Source organism: Rhincodon typus, chromosome 5 (genome assembly GCF_021869965.1).
Source record: "Rhincodon typus isolate 14 chromosome 5, sRhiTyp1.1, whole genome shotgun sequence".
NCBI classification, from domain to species: domain Eukaryota; kingdom Metazoa; phylum Chordata; class Chondrichthyes; order Orectolobiformes; family Rhincodontidae; genus Rhincodon; species Rhincodon typus.
Genome location: NC_063336.1, coordinates 22,829,593 through 22,847,234, shown reverse-complemented (window position 1 = coordinate 22,847,234; position 17,642 = coordinate 22,829,593). Strand labels below are relative to the sequence as shown.

At 40.5% G+C, this 17,642-nt stretch overlaps 1 protein-coding gene across 5 annotated transcripts in view; it reads left to right on the top strand.

Moving 5' to 3' along the window:
• sobpa (sine oculis binding protein homolog (Drosophila) a) overlaps positions 1 to 17,642 on the top strand; it is a 306,669-nt gene that overhangs the window by 275,787 nt on the left and 13,240 nt on the right. The gene's annotated exons all lie outside the window — the stretch shown is intronic.

The following is a 17,642-nucleotide window of genomic DNA, read 5'->3' as shown; positions in this document are numbered from 1 at the left end:
ACCTACACTCACCTTTACTGGCTCCATCCCCGCCTCTTCGACCTGTTTGTTTCCTCTCCACCTATCCTCTCCTCTATCCCTCTTCTATCCGCCTCCCACTCTCTCCCTATTTATTTCAAAACCCCCTTCCCCTCCCCCTTTTCTGATGAAGGGTCTAGGCCCGAAACGTCAGCCTCTCTGCTCCTATGATGCTGCTTGGCCTGCTGTGTTCATCCAGCCCTGCACCTTGTTGTCTCGGATTCTCCAGCATCTGCAGTTCCTACTATCTCTAATGTTAAATGAAAACTGTATTAAAATTACAAGCATTCCAATGTTAGAGACACCAAAGTACATTTAAATTTAATAATTTCATTACTTCACCAGGGACTCAAACTGTACTTTGAGACCTTGGTTCTTTCCATTCTGCATCTTTCAGGGTTGAATTTAGTTACAATTTGCTTTGATTGCTCTGAGCTCAGTGGTTGTAGCCAGTTCTGAAACCAGGATTGCATCAGGGATTTTCCGAATTCATAGAACATAGAACAGTACAGCACAGTACAGGCCCTTCAGCCCACGATGTTGTGCCGAACTTTTACCCTAAACTTAAGGTCTATCTAACCTCCACCACTACCTTATACTATCATCCATATGCCTATCTAATAGCTGCTTAAATGCCCCTAATGAGGCCAACTCCACTACCCTCTCCGGCAATGCATTCCACGCCCCTACCACTCTCTGAGTAAAGAACCTACCTCTGATGTCTCCCCAATATCTACCTCCTTTCACTTTAAAACTATGTCCCCTCGTAAAAGCTACCTCCACCCTAGGAAAACGTCTCTGGCTGTCTACTGTATCTATACCTCTGATCATTTTGTACACCTCTATCAAGTCAATACTCTTCTTGTTTGTAAGGTTTCAGGTTTTGTGACATATATTGTATTGTTTTAAAGACCGATACTCAGATCAATCTCCATGTAGTGCTGCATTCTTGGATGGTTTGTGCATGTTGGAGGCCTGAAGTCAGCAGAAACCTAAAAATCCATTTAAACATAGTGCAGAACAAGTTGCAGAGTCAAGATAAAGGTGTAATATTGCCTAGGCATAAGTAAAGCATTATCTAACTCATGTTGTGATTTTGTCTCAATGAAAATAAATTATTTTGGAGATGTTCACATTTACGAGTGCTTCCTTGCCCTGCATTACTTCAATGGATGGATGAAAAGACTTTAAACTGTTTGGGTAGCCCAACATGTAAAACCCCTAACAGCTTTACTGCATTTCATGATATGTTGATTGGATTTAAGTGAAAAGGAATAGTAAAAGCTTGTGTGGAGCATGAAAACTGGCATAAAACAAAGTTGCTGGAAAAACTCAGCAGGTCTGGCAGCATCTGTGAAGGAAAAAATAAAGCTAACATTTCGGGTGTGATCTGAGGAAGGGTCACTGGACCCGAAACATTAACTCTGTTTTTTCCTTCACAGATGCTGCCAGACCTGCTGAGCTTTTTCAGCAACTTCACTTTTGTTCCTGGTTTACAGCATCCGCAGTTCTTTCAGTTTTTATGAAAACTGGCATTTTTCTTGTGTCAAATGACCTGTGTCAATGCTGGGCATTTCAGGGAACTATATGAAATTTTAGAACATCTGCAAACTAAATGAGTAGGTGATGCACTTTGAAAGAATTAACAAGACATGGGAGTACTCAATGAATGGCAGTACACTAAGAAGCTCAGAGGAACAGAGAGATTTTAGGGTACTTGCTTTTGAATCCATAAAGGCAGCAAGCCAGGTTAACAGAAAAAGTGTGTCACAGCTAGGTATGGCAACTGCTCTGCCCAAGACCACAAGAAATTGCAGTGAATTGTGAATGCACCCCAGTACATCATGTAAGCCAGCCTTTCTTCCCCTGATGCCATCTACACTTCCCCCTGCCTCAGGAAAGCAACCAAAATCATCAAAGACCCTTCCGACCCCGGTTATACTCTCTTCCATCAGGTAGAAGGTACAAAAGTTTGTAAACACATACCAGCAGCTTCTTCCCTGCTGTTATCAGACTTACGAATGGACTTTTCATATATTAGTGCTGATCTTTCTCTGCACCTTCCCCGTAGCTGTAACACTATACTCTGCATTCTGTTCTATTACCCTGATGTACTTACGTATGATTTGTCTGGATAGCATGCAAAACAATACTTTTTTGCTGTATCTCGATACATGTGACAATAATAAATCAAATCAAATTAAATCAAAAGATGGCATATGGGCTTTATCAGTCATAGAATGGATTAAAAGAGCAGCAGAGGCTATGTTGGACAAAACCAAAAAAAAAAGGTACAAAAAATGGGAATCAGAAACAAAAACAGAAATTGCCAGAATTGCTGCAAGTAATGTTGGAGCTGTATAAAACTTTAGGCTACAGCTGGAGTACTTGTGTGCAGTCTTGGTCATCTCACTGTAGGGAAGATGTGATTGTACTAGAGTCAGTGTGATGGAGATTCACCATGATGTAACCTGGGATGGAGCAGTTTAGCTATGAAAAGCGGCTGGATAAGCTCAGGTTGTTTTCTTTAGAGCAGAGAAGGCTGAGAGGGAACCAGAATGAGGTGTACAAGATTATGAAGGAAAGAACAGGTGGATACAAATCAGCTTTTCCCTTTAGTCGAAGGCTCAATAACTCAGGGGCATAATTGTAAGAATACAGGCAGTGGGTTTAGGGAGATTTGGAGGAATTTTCTTTTCACTCAGAGGGTGGTGTGAATCTGGAATGCACTGCCTGGGATGGGTAATTGAGGTAGGAAACCTCACAACCTTTCAAAACTATTTGGATGAGCACCTGAAATGTCATAACATTCCAGGCTATGGCCTAATGCTTGAAAGTGGGACAAGTGTAGATTGAGAATAATTTTTGTCAGTGCAGGTTTGATGGGCTGAAGGGCCTCTTCTATATTGATTGATTCTTTTTCCGTATGGAGATGTTCCGTAAACATAAATATCACAACAGTGGAGGAATTTCATTTTTGCATTGCTGTTCCCACTTCAAACAGTGTCTGTTGCAGTGACCTTGCCCATCCAATTTGTCTCTGGTAGTCTGATTGTAAGCACTGTTTGCAGAGCTCCTAGCTCAAGCTGTAGTGGGAGAAGCTGTAGATGAGCTGGACCCAAGGGTGTGTACACATGGGATTCAGCCTGCAACAAGTAGCTGATTGGTCTGTGCACTAGTGATTATTATTAAGTGTCAGGACACTTGACTTCAAAACATGCAACATTCTTTCCACAATCATTGGTTTTTAGTTTGATCTTTTTCTTATTTAAGTACACAATAAAAAGGCACAATGTTTAAATATGCTCTTCAGGACAGAGCAAGTGGTAAATGGTAAGTGCTACTGTCACAGTCCCTCGCAACTTCTCCCTGTGGAAAACATACACCTTTCAAATGTACATGGCTCCCCAATCCATTACTAATTTTTTATTCATACATCCATCAAAGCAAATTACGGTGTAATATTTTCCAGCATGCTTTAAAAGTAGACAGTACTTTATCGAAGTTTTTATTCCTGCCAATTCTATTTGTACATATTTCTGTTTCAGCAGTCCTTGCAGATCCCCTAAACTCAGAGCACAATGAAGGATATGCAGAAATTCTTTAATTTACTTGGTGAGAATAGTCTTGGGATCATCCCTCTGTGCGTTGAGAAATAATTGTTGCATCAGCCTAAACTTCAATGTTTCTAAAAAAAACTGCAGATTATCAAAATGGGATATGATAATGACAGATCTGAGGTTCCAGGGTCCTGGAAAGCATAGGTTCAAGAATGGACCTTAAAATGTTTAAGAAACGAAGAATGTGTAGGACCTTAGGTTTTCAACTTAGCAAAAATCATACAATCTTACAAGATGGTGTCTCTTTCACAGGGCTATCCATTAATCCCATTCCTCTGCTCTTTCTCCTCTGTTCTTTCCCCATATGCCCATGTAAATGTTGTCCCTTTTCAAATAAATACCTAATTCCTTTCTGCTATTGATACTACTTACTCTCTTTCAAGGCAGTGCCTTCCAGTTATAAAAAAATCACTATATAAAACAGTTTCTCTTGCCTCTATTTCCCCTTTTTTTTTTACCAATTATCCTCAGCCTGATTATTATCTGATTATTGATCCTTCTGCCAATGGAAATAGTTTCTCACCATTGACACTGTGCAAAGCTTTCATAATTTTGAATAGCTACAGCCAATCTCCCCTTAAAGTTATTTGCTGTAAGAGGAAGCGTCTCTAATTTATCCATAATAACTGAAGTCCTTCATTTCTGTAACACCCCTCTGCATTCTCTCCAAGAAAATGAGGAAAGTTCCAAGGATCTCTGATAACATTAAGAGACTTCAGCACATAAGAGAGAAAGAGTGTGAAGGTTCATGGTGAGAAAAGATCAGCTATCAGATGACAAGTTTTACTTCCTTTTGTTGAGGGATGTATCAAGCCATGTTTGAGAGCAGTGCTAAAGTTTCACTGTAGCTTGAATTATTTTTTATTCTTTCATGGATATGGGTGTTGTTTGCTGAGCCAGCTTTTTTTGACAATCCCAAGTACTAGGCCATTTCAGAGGGTGGTTAAGAATCAAACACATTGTTTTTGGTCAGGAGTTTCATGTAGGCCAGACCAGGTAAAGATGGCAGATTTCCTTCTAGTGAACCAGTTCGGTTTTCACAGCAATTGGTAGTGACTTTCACGGCCATCATTAAACTTCTAATTCCAGCTCTTTTAAAAAATGAAATTCAATTTCCACCATCTCCCATGGTGGGATTTGAATCTGGATCCCTGGAACATTGCCAGAACTTCTAGATGACTAGTCCAGCGGCAATGTCAGCCACTACGCCATCACATCCGCAATAACTGAGTTGTATGGAAAGGAATTGGCCCGTAAGTGGAAACTGCCTTTTTGGAGGAAAGTTTTATGATAGGAAGATGTTCGATTTTTTTGCATCGAAACAGATTAACATTCAACAATGTGGGAGTCTGAAACTGACTCTAAGTTGTCAATGATCAATAGTTTGTATGAGGAAGAAAAATGTGTCCTTACTCTTCTTTCTTGGCCCTTGCTTATGCTCTTCTTTCCACAACATAAACTATTCCATTTTGTACCGCACAAAATACATGAAGGGAAAGAAAATTAGAGGCCTATGGTGAAAGATCAGGGGAATGGATTGAGTTGGATGACTCTATCAAACAGCCAACATTGACATGATGGGTAGAATGGCCTCCATCTGTGCTGTATCATCTGTGATTCAATTGAACTGAGGTTAGGTCACCTCACTTCTTCCAACATCAATTCTGAGCCAAAGATTTTACACACAAGTATTAGAATCAAGAAAATGCAAAGGGAATTTTCTTTGACAGAATGAACGTAATACATAACTTGAGTTCTTCCCCCACCCTCATCCCACAGCCCAACATTTAATTCCACTGCCTACTATTACAGTAAGTTGTATTAAACAGGCAGGTTTGCTGTCTCCTGTGGTTTGACCGTATGTATAACAGTATCTGCAATTGCTATCTTTCAGTTTCTACTTGCTAAATGTAAGTTTTATGACTACTGTTAACTAGTATTTCACTGTTTTAGCAAGTGGCTATTTTACTGAGTGAAGTGAGATTGGATGATCTACTTACATTACAGAGCAATGTACTGAAGGTTGTTTTATTGGATTTGAAATGTGGAAACAGGCCATTTGGCCTAACTAATCTAGGCCAGCGTTTATGCTTCTCAGAAGCCTCCTTGCACCCTTTCATCTTCTATTATCAAGTTCATTAACAAGCCCTCGCTTTAGAGCAACTGTGTCTTCAGTCTTTCCTAGTAGGTATAACCTCAGAATGGTGGTATCATATTCGTAAATTTGTTTGGACATTCTCCTTCATGTCCTTCTTGTAATTTGGAAGCCTGAATTCTGAATAGTAATCTTAAGTGCTGTGGAATCCAACACATTTAGATGGCAAAACAAGTTACATGGCATTAGCCACAACTGAACAAGAGCTGGGCATGCAGAGCATGGCATGTGTATAGTTATTTCATCGTTACAATTTGTGGTGATAATTTCTAGCTGTTTTAATATTTCCTGCTGCATGGAGAAATAGAGCAAAGGATCTCAATGAAGGTGTATTGTCAGATGTATATCAAAACCCAGAAGAAATAACATAAGCAAATAATATACAATGGTCCTGTGTTTTGTAGTGACCCATGCATCTTCCCAATACATTCAAGTGTGCACCTACAAGTCATAGAAGTTACAATTCCAACAGATAATTTGACTCACCCACTTTTTGATATTATTTACATTGCACTCGAGCAAATAACTTGAATCACATTTATCCATCATGTTTGGATTTCAGTTTGCTCTCTTTCCTTTATCCATCAGTCTAATCTAATCTCGAATGTTTACACAATTTCTGTTATTAACTTTGGAAGTTAAAGCCATAGCCTCGCAATGCCACAAAATTTCTCCCAAAGTTTCTCCGTTTTAAATCACTTATATTTAAACTTGTATTGATCGCTCCTCATTCTTGGTCCCACAGCTACTTGAAATAATCTGCCTTTATCGACCCTACCTCTTCCCTTCATTTAGTTATTATTGCCTGTGTGTGGAGGTGGAAAATGTATGGTCATATTAAGCAGTATAAAAATCTTCATGGTAAAGTGATGCAATGGTTTCCAACTCAATGTTTCCCCATGTCAAAGTATTACATACACTAACATACCTCTGCATCACAATTTCTTTCATATCCGTCTTACTTTCAGCAACAATTTTAATTAAACGTCCCCTTGCTATAGACTCAGAAACTAGAGAAATGTTTTTCCCTATTTACTCTCATTAAGAGTTCCTCATTATTCTCAGTCTTATTTGTTTCAATAGATATAGTCCATGCTCAAATCTATCCTCAATAACTGTTTTCTAGTCCTCCTGTCACTTTGGTGAATCTGTGCTGTCCACATTTTATAGATTTAATGTGAATTCTATACTGGGGCACCCAAAACTTCACTCCTGGTTTGACTTAACTAGTGTTTTGCACAAACATCTTTAATGTCATACCTGTGACATTACACACATCAAATACTTCTGTAAAAACACATATTTCATTGAAACTTTTTATTGCACACTCATCAGGATAATTGCAGGAATTACCTATGCAAAGTAAAAACAATGGAAGTTGACAAGTGGACTCTGTTTGTCAAGACAATGGCATTAGGATACACCAGTTAGCTGATAACTGATAGTAGCTACCAAGCTTATTTAAACTTCAAACCAGGTAGTCTGATAAAGGAGATAGCAAGAACTGCAGATGCTGGAGTCAGAGACAACACAGTGTGGAGCTGGAGGAACACAGAAGACCAGGCAGCATCAGAGGAGCAGGAAAGTTGACATTTTGGGTCGAGACCTTTCCTCAGAGTCCCGACCCAAAACGTCAACTTTCCTGCTCCTCTGAAGCTGCCTGGCCTGCTGTGTTCCTCCAGCTCCACACAGTGTTGTCTCAGTTTGATAAAGGAATTGCCCTGAACAATGAACCAGAATGTCTGTGGGTAAGTTGGAACAGGTGCTATGTATGTATTTTTCTGTAAAGAACAGTATGCACCACCCTGCAAGCCCAACTGCCAATCCTAAATTGATTGCAAGCATAATGCTTAGAATACTCAGGATTATTTAGCACAAGCTTTTCAATCACAGAATCACATCTAATGTTGGACACCATGTTTCAAATTTTGCATATGTGAACTGATTGGGTACAGTGAACACTCTGCCTCCTGTGAACAGCTGAAGGGATATGCTGTTTGACATGAACCACCAGTCATTGGAATGACAGACTGTATTCTAGCATCACAACTGCAATGAAATTCATATATTACATTACTCATTTGTGTGAACAGCAGAACATCTGTTTGGATTGCTGACAGCACTCTGTTAACAGGTTAACTGTGATTGGAAAATATTTGCAAAATTATCCTGAATATATAAAGAATTATGCTCACAACTAATTTAAGATTGCCATCTGGACTCACAGTATGGCACACATGTGCATACTGTGAGCTGCATATGTTACTCACAGGCCCCTGTTTTTTGCAGACTGAAAGACACTGCAGTACACTCAATAAAATAGGTGACAGTAATTCTCTGTTGTATTTTTTTTAGATGATTGCTTTGAATAACAGAGTCAATTTGCCTGGTTTAAAATTTAAACAAAGCTTGGCAGTTCATTGTCAGTCATCATCTAACTTTTTATATTCTCCATGGCAATGTCTCTGCCAATCAGAGTTCACTTGTCAACCAATCAGCACTGTCTTTACGTTGGCAATTTGAGTGAATTTTCCAGATGCGAGCACAATGAAAAGTTTCAACAAAATTTTATTAAAACCCAAAATATTGTTAACTTTTTCTGATCCTATTTATTTTCCCTTCCACCTGAGTGAATTACATATATTTTCAGAAAGTAAGGATGCATGGGATTCAGGGAAATTTGGCTGTCTGGATACAGAATTGGCTGTCCAATAGAAGACAGAGGGTGATAGTAGATGGAAAATATTCAACCTGCAGCTCGGTGACCAGTGGTGTTCCGCAGGGATCTGTTCTGGGACCTCTGCTCTTTGTGATCTTTATAAATAACTTGGATGAGGAAGTGGAAGGGTGGGTTAGTAAGTTTGCCGATGACACGAAGGTTGGCGGAGTTGTGGACAGCGTGGAGGGCTGTTGTAGTTTGCAACGGGACATTGACAGGATGCAGAGCTGGGCAAAGAAGTGGCAGATGGAATTCAACCCGGAAAAGTGTGAAGTGGCTAGACCACACTTGGAATATTGTGTTCGGTTCTGGTTGCCTCATTATAGCAAAGATGTGGAAGCTTTAGAGTGGGTGCAGAGGAGATTTACCATGATGCCGCCTGGACTGGAGGGCAGGTCTTATGAGGAAAGGTTGAAGGAGCTAGGGCTTTTCTCATTGGAGCAAAGAAGGATAAGAGGTGACTTGATAGAGGTACACAAGATGTTGAGATGCAAAGATATTTCCCAGGGCGGAAATGACTATTACAAGGGGACATAATTTTAAGGTGATTGGAGGAAGGTATAGGGGAGATGTCAGAGGTAGGTTCTTTATACAGAGAGTGGTGGGTGTGTGGAATGTGCTGCCGGCAGTGGTAGTGGAGTCAGACACATTAGGGACATTTAAACGACTCTTGGATAGGCACATGGAGGATAGTAAAATGTAGGGTATGCAGCGTAGTTTGATCTTAGTAGGATAATAGGTCGGCACAACATCGTGGGTGGAAGGGCCTGTACTGTGCTATATTGTTCTATGTTCTGTGTGGACCTTGAAATTTTGCCATTCATCCACATTTTTCAACATTGTTCTATTCAGAGGGCTGAATCTTATTTTAGTTTTTAGCCTAAGTCCAAGTTGCATCAAGGTTTTGGAAGGTTTGAACCCTGAGGCTTGCCATATCTTACTGAACTTTCCTCACTAATGACCTCCCAAGTCCCTATGTTTTCACTCTTAGCTGATTTGTGCTCCATCTTACCGTATTCTATTCCCAGAATAATTTGCCACTGAGCAGATATCTGTTCCCCCTGCACCATGTTGGTGCACCTTGACAAGCACTGTCAGGCTGGAGCCACCTGCACAGTTGCTGTCCTTTGCGTCGAATATGACAGGCAGGGGAACATTAGCATCCTGTTTTGCAGGCAGGGTCCTGGAGATCCTCTACAACAACTAGTGCTGTCTATCGAGAATTTCACCATGCCGCTTGTGAAATGTGTAGAAGACAGACTGAGATGATCTCAAAGTCGATGCCAGACTTGTCACTTGATCATGCATAAATCTTGCCATAGCCCACATCACTCACACCTTCCAGGATTACACTCATTCTTTCCCCTCCCATGGCCTTGCATTGAGCAACATTGAATTATACGATCGCCTGTCTGTCTACTCCACAAATTAAAGTTCCAAATTGGAGCAAAGCCAATTTTGATGGTATTAGACAGGAACTTTAAAAAGTTGACTGGAAGAGGCTGTTTGCAGGTAAAGGGACATCTGACAAGTGGGATGCTTTCAGAAGCAAGATAACAAGAGTTCAGGGTGGTATATTCCTGTTAGTGTGAAGGGCAAGGCTGCCAGAAGTAGGGAACACTGGATGACTAGAGAATTTGAGGCTCTGGTCAAGGAAAAGAAAAAAGCAAATGTCAGGTATAGCCAGCTGGGATCAAGTGGATCCCTTGAGGTATATAGGAGGTGTTGGAGTACACTTAAAAAGGAAATCAGGGGGTGCAAATAGGGGATATGAAATATCTTTGGCAGATAAAGTTACAGAAAATCCAAAGAATTTCTACAAGTGTATTATGGGTAAAAGAGTAACTAGGGAGAGAATAGGGCCCCTTAAAGATCAACAAGGCTGGCTCCGTGTGGAACCACAGGAGGTAGGTGAGATACTAAATGAATATTTCACATCAGTATTTACAGTGGAGGAATTACATGGAAGTGAGGGGACTCAGGGAAATAAAGAGTGATGTCTTAAAGGGTCCATAATACAGAAGAGGAGGTGCTGGAGGTCTTAAAAAGCATAAAGGTAGAAAAATCCCCAGGACATGATCAAGTATATCCCAGGTCATTGTGGGAAGTTATACAAGAAATTGGGGTGCCCCTCTCAGAGATAATGTCTCACCAACAGCCACAGGTGAGGTGCTAGAAGACTGGATGGTTGCTAATGTTATGCCCTTATTTAAGGAAAGCTGCGAGGAAAAGCCAGGGAATGATAGACTAGTGAGCCTGATGTCAATGGTGGGTAAACTGTTGGATGGGGTTCTTAAGAGACAGGATCTACATGTATTTGGAAAAGCAAGGACTGATTAGGGATAGTCAGCATGGCTTTGTGCATGAGAAGTTGTGTCTCATAAACTTGATTAAGTTTTTTGAAGAGGTGACCAAGAAGATAGATGCAGGCAGAGCGACAAATGTTGTCTACATGGACTTTAGCAAGGCCTTCAACAAGGTTCTGCATTGTAGACTTATTAGTAAGGTTAGATCATATGGGATCCAGGGAGAGCTGGCCAATTGGATACAAAATTGGTTTGATGATAAGAGACCAAGGTTGGTGGTAGAGGGTTGTTGTTCAGACTGGAGGCCTGTGACCAGAAGTGTGCTGCAAGGATCAGTGCTGGGTCCACTGTTGTTGGTCATTTATATAAACGATTTGGGTGAGAATATTAGGAGGCATGGATAGTAAGCTTGTGGATGACGCCAAAATTAGTGGCATAGTGGGCAGTGAAGAAGGTTATCTAAGAGTACAACAGGATCTTGGTCATCTGGATCAGTGGGCTGAAGAATGGTAGATGGAGTTTAATTTAGATAAATGCAAGTCGTTGCATTTTGGTAAGACAAACCAGACTTACACAATTACGGTAGGGCCCTGAGGAGTGTTGTCGAAATTAGAGATCTAGGGGTACAGGTAAATAGTTCCTTGAAAGTGCTGTTACAGTAGGTAGTGTGGTGAAGAAGGTGTATGGCACACATAATTTCACGCATCAGAGCAGTGAGTACAGGAGTTGGGATATCATGTTGCAGCTGTACAGGACATCAGTAAGGTCACATTTGGAGTACTGCGTACATTTCTGGTGACCCTGGTATAGGGTGCAAAAACAATTTACAAAAATGTTACCAAGACTGGAGGGTTTGAGTTAGAAGGAGAGACTGGGACTTTTTTCCCTGGAGTGTAGGAGGCTAAGGGGTGGCCTTATAAAGATTTATAAAACTGTGAGGGGCATAGATAAGCTGAATAGCCAAGGACTTTTCCCCAGGGCAGGTGAGTCTAAAACCAGAGGGCATAGGTTTAAATCGAATCAGAGATAGTAGGAACTGCAGATGCTGGAGAATCCGAGACAACAAGGTGCAGGGCTGGATGAACACAGCAGGCCAAGCAGCATCATAGGAGCAGAGAGGCTGACGTTTCGGGCCTAGACCCTTCATCAGAAAAGGGGGAGGGGAAGGGGGTTTTGAAATAAATAGGGAGAGAGTGGGAGGCGGATAGAAGAGGGATAGAGGAGAGGATAGCTGGAGAGGAAACAAACAGGTCGAAGAGGCGGGGATGGGGCCAGGAAAGGTGAGTGTAGGTAGGGAGTTAGGAAGGGGATAGGTCAGTCCAGGGAGGACGGACAGGTCAAGGGGGCGGGATGAGGTTGGTCGGTAGGAGATGGAGGTGCGGCTTGGGGTGGGAGGAGGGGATAGGTGGGAGGAAGAACAGGTTAGGGAGGCAGGGACAAGTTGGACTGGTTTTGGGATGCGGTGGGGGGAGGGGAGATTTTGAAACTTGTGAAATCCACATTGATACCATTGGGCTGCAGGGTTCCCAAGCGGAATATGAGTTGCTGTTCCTGCAACCTTCGGGTGGCATCGTTGTGGCACTGCAGGAGGCCCAGGATGGACATGTCGTCTGAGGAATGGGAGGGGGAGTTGAAATGGTTCGCGACTGGGAGGTGCAGTTGTTTGTTGCGAACCGAGCGTAAGTGTTCTGCAAAGCGGTCCCCGAGTCTCCGCTTGGTTTCCCCGTCTAGGCCCGAAACGTCAGCCTCTCTGCTCCTATGATGCTGCTTGGCCTGCTGTGGGCATAGGTTTAAGGTGAGAGGGAAAAGATTTAAAAGGGACCTAAGGGATTACTTTTGCACTCAAGATAGTGATGCATACATATATGGAACGAGCTGCCAGAGGAAATGATAGAAGCAAGTACAATTTCAACATTTAAAAGACATTTGGACAGGTAAGTGAATAGGAAAGGTTTAGAGGCATATGGGCCAAATGAAGGCAAATGAGACTAGTTCAGTTTAGGAAACCTGGTCGGCATGGAAAAGTTAGGTTGAAGGATCTGTTTCTGTGCTGTATTACACTTTGACTGTGCTAACCAGCATTCATAGATATTTTGGCAAATGATCGTTTCTGATAACCAAATCCCCAACATCTGTGCCATCAGAAAATTTTAACTGTGTTCACAGTGTCTAAATCATGATTATGTGTTTCTCCCATCTGTGTATACCAGTGATCTAAAATTAAATCATATGAGATAGTTTGAAAAGCCATTGATTTTACCATTTCTTGGCAAAATTCTGCATATATGGATAACAACTTATATGGCCTTTGTCCTGGATGTATGCAAGTTATATACTCAGTTAACACGTATTGTGCCTCAGTGAAGTCCAGACCTGTCTGGTGTTTATTGTTTGAAGCAAGCTTGTCTCTGGTGAATTCATTAACATTTAATTACTGTCCTGAGCAGAAATAAGTTAGTTCTAATTGTAACTGAGTTGATGTCTTGACACATCTTCTTGATGATCTCATTAATATTTATAGTCTGTTTTTTTTAAGATTCAAATTTGAGAAATAATTGAGCAAAAGCAGCAACCTGGGGATGCTGACCATAATCGGTGAACATGATTGTCATTTTAATGCCGTATCAGAGAAAGAATTTGAATTTAGATAGCACCTTTTGTGATCTCGGGGTTACCCTTCGCATTTCACAGCCAATTAGGTTTTTTTAAACTTTTGTAACATAGGGGAATGCATTGGCCAATTAGTTGACACCAAGCTCCTACAAACAACACCACGAACAATACAGATGATTAATTTTGTTAGTTTTGGCAAGGGAAAGTTATTATCAAATCACGAGGGTAGCCCTTCCTGCTGTTCCTTGAAGACTGCTATCTTGCATGTGCGTATGAAAGGGCAGACATTGGTTTAAAGTCTTGTTTAGAACATCGCTTCTCTGAGAGTGCAGCGCTCCCTCCACTGCACTTCGATATCAGCCTAAGCTATGTGACCAAGTTTCTGGAATAGAGTTCACATACATGACTTTCTAACTCAGAGGCAAAAATGCCAACACCATCTCAAAGCCACTGTTTGCCATTTCCACATGGCTTTAAGACGTGCTGGATACAAAGGGCTGTCAGTTAATTTAATGTCCATGAGTTCAGGGTTTAGGTGCGTAATCTAAACCAAAGCCCACTTGTGGATACAGGGCTTTGCTCATCCTCAAGCCAAACTTTTTTAATGCAGTCCTAGACACTGAACCTCTTACTAACTTCAAATAGAATGCTGGGCGCAGTTATATCTAAAATAAATGTTGGGGCATAAGGAAAGCCAGTTAACAGTGGATACAGCCAAGTCATGGACAATGTTGCACATCACATTAGATGACTCTCAACAATATACCCTGTTCCACTCAACGCAGTTTAACACAGGACAGTTTAAATTAGACAACATGTCTGTATATCTACATTACTTCTTTCCAGCAGGGAAATCACAATGTTATACAAAAGACCCACAATTATAATTGCCCATATTCCCATGGCTCAGGTCTCTCTTTCCAATCCTTCTGACCTCACTGAGATTTTACACTTTCCTCACAAACATTGCTTTTGAGTTCAAGTTACCAATGTTCATAATTTACATTTCTCTCGATTCCATTTAAAGCACAGCTGTTTAGACAGTTTGTGTTCATGTTCCCGGTATTGCTCATTTGGGATCTTAACAGAACAATTTCTTCTGTAAAGCACATAACATTCAAAGTGCATGCAAGCAGAGCAGCTTCTGATAACCTGCAGCAAGATACCTGGATAATGGAAAGCCCCCTGGTCAGAACTCAGCAGTAATGATTATAGTTTAGCACTTTAACGTGGAGCTACTGAGCCTCTTGTAAATTGCAGTCTAGATATTCCAGTTTAAAATCTTATTGCTTCACAGAACCCCGATAATGGAGTTACTGTATAAGGGAATATGGCTTCTTCCATCCTTGTCCACCAACCTCCCCACACCCCCTACTTCCTACCCACAAATCTATGTGCTCAAAAACAAACTGGAGAGAAAATACCAACAATTGAGCATCATTTCTATCATTGAATAGACTGGCAGATAGGTGAGGAAGCCATTATGTGGTGCTGACTTCTTGGCAAAAACTTGCCCTGAAACATTCAGGTAATGGCTTATATTTATGTACACAGCAACAATGTAGAAAAGTGTGTAGAGAGATTTTGCTGGTTTGAATTTTGAGATCCGGTAGATTACTTCTTTCTAAACCATCCTGTCTACTTAACTGAATAAGAAGTTTGGCCAAAAATTACAAATACTTTGACAATTTTTTTTGCAATCCCTACGCTGACCCAGAATTCCTAACCAGCAGAAAACAAACAGCATACACCATTCACCACACTTACTAAACCTCCTATGGGCTTTTGCACTGAAAGTTATAAATGATTAGAAATCTAAAGCAGAGTAGCATCTTCTGCAGTAACTCTGACTGTGCGAAAAGGGCAAGCAACCTTGTATCTCCTTAAACAATCAGACTGAAGAATTTTTACTGAACAGAATCTGAACCGAGGAGTATATGTGACAATATTCGATTCAAATGCCAAATTATCTTCACAAAACAAAATAAAGTCAAGCAAAAAGATATAGAATTAATGTAAAAAGAGAGCTTAACAAATTGTTTTTACTTTTTTAGCATCTTCAATACTTAACATTTAAAGGAATGAGACTCCACTACGATAACAATTCATGTTCAATGTTACAGAGGGGGTTTGACAGTAATTAAGCCTCGAACACCATTTAAAAATTCACTTTACTTTGGCATTTGAATGCGCCAGACCTAACTTTTGTTCTAGCACAATTAATGACCAGCTGCTTTGTAAGTGCACCAACTCCATATTATTGCTTGCATTTGAATGCCGAGTCTGTAGGTGAGGTATTTCTGGAGAAGTAGGACAATTCAGGAAGAACTTCCATATCTCTCTATTTATGGACATGTGTGCATTTGCTGGAAATTGTTACCAGAATTACTCTTTCAGACAAGTGAATAATGATAGTCTCATTATTTTTTAACCTCAAAATCCAACTCAAAAATCTAGGTCAATATCCATATTTTAGTTCTTCCTCATTGGTAATCAGGACAGTGACATAGACCTGGACTTTCACTCCTGAATTGGGAAAGTTTCAGCTTGCTGCACCGTCTCAGGGAGAAAATACCAAGTGCCAGGATCTTTGTTATTGGTAACATGCTGCAGTCTTGCCCACCTTTCCAAGGCACAGGTCAGAGATAGGCCCAGACTGCCAAGCGCTGAGGTGAACTGTTTAAAAGCTGCACTTCAGTTCACTGGGACTTTATCCAGCTGTGCTGTTAAATATTAGGCCCGCTAGCCCTGGCCCTTCATACACCCATCCCTGTGCCCCTTACAGCCAACCTATGCCAACCTCTGCCACCCACACTAAATACATTTAAATCCATTCATATAGAGCCATTCAGCATAGAAATAGATCCTTTCGCCCAACTCATCCATGCTGACCAGGTTTTCCAAATTAAACTAGTTTCATTTGTCTGCATTCAGCCATACCCCTGTAAACCTTTCTTTTCCATGTACCTGACCAAATGTCTTTTAAATGTTGTAAGTGTACTCACCTCGACCATTTCCCTTTATCTATCCTGCTTGTTACCTCCTCAAAGAATTCCAGTAAATTTGACTGGAAAGATTTTTCCCTCATGAAACCCGTAGGAAAATACAGATGTCAGAGGGAACCCATCATGCTGGGATTGTTAAGACAAGATATAAATGACAATGTGACCATCATGCATAACGTATGGTTTGATGTCAGGAAGAATTACAATGATCACAGTGTCTGACTTATGTAATTATTTTGGATGGTTTTTTTTAATCAATCCCCGTAATACGTTGATGTCATTCAATATACGAAATCTATATAAATAATGGGGTCCACAAAGAACAATTTTGTTTTCGGTTTCCTCAAAAGTAGTTTCAGTTTAGTTATAGCACAAATGCTTGTATTAAGGATCCTAGTTTTTGACTGTGCTTAGGAATGCACCACATGGACAATGATAGAAAACATTGCCTATTTGACAATCAAACATTATGATCAGTTTTCACAAGGCAAGATTTCACATCCAGCAATTAGATAAATGCCCAATCATGACACTGAATGTTGAGAGGTAAATATTGACTGGATTGTCAGGGAAATGTGCTTTTTAAAAATGCTGCAGTCTTCCGCATTCAGCTGAGCAGGTTTACTGGAGACTGATTTAAGTGTTTTATTCAATTTACCTAAGGGAATATAGGGATGAGGGAAGGATGCTAAATACTGTACAAATTGCTTCTTGCTAACTGTCTGAAAAAAATGTTTATTTTGTATTATCAAAATACCATTTAATTTTCTGCACAATAGTATTTCTTTCCCTTTAATATATAGTGATTTTGAATAATTTACCATCTCAAATAGTCTGCTAATAATGGAAAAAGTCATAAAGTGTGAAGTGTTAAGTCACAAGGCTTTACTTAATCGGTTGCTAGGAGTATTATAAACACCAGAAATATTCCTATTTACAACCTACACTGCAATAAAATCCCAATTTTATATGAAAAATATTCCCTATCCACCATACATTATAAATAATACCAGATGCCTCACAGTGAAAAAAGGCGGTAATCTGATCGAGGGGGTTCAGATGACAAATATAAACCAGTCATGCTTTGCTCTGGTGGTTTATATTGTCATCTGACCCCCTCGGTTGGATTATTATTTGCAATATACTCAGAGGCATCCAATGTCCTCTGCATTACTGAAAACAAGATGCTGTTCATAATGTTTACAA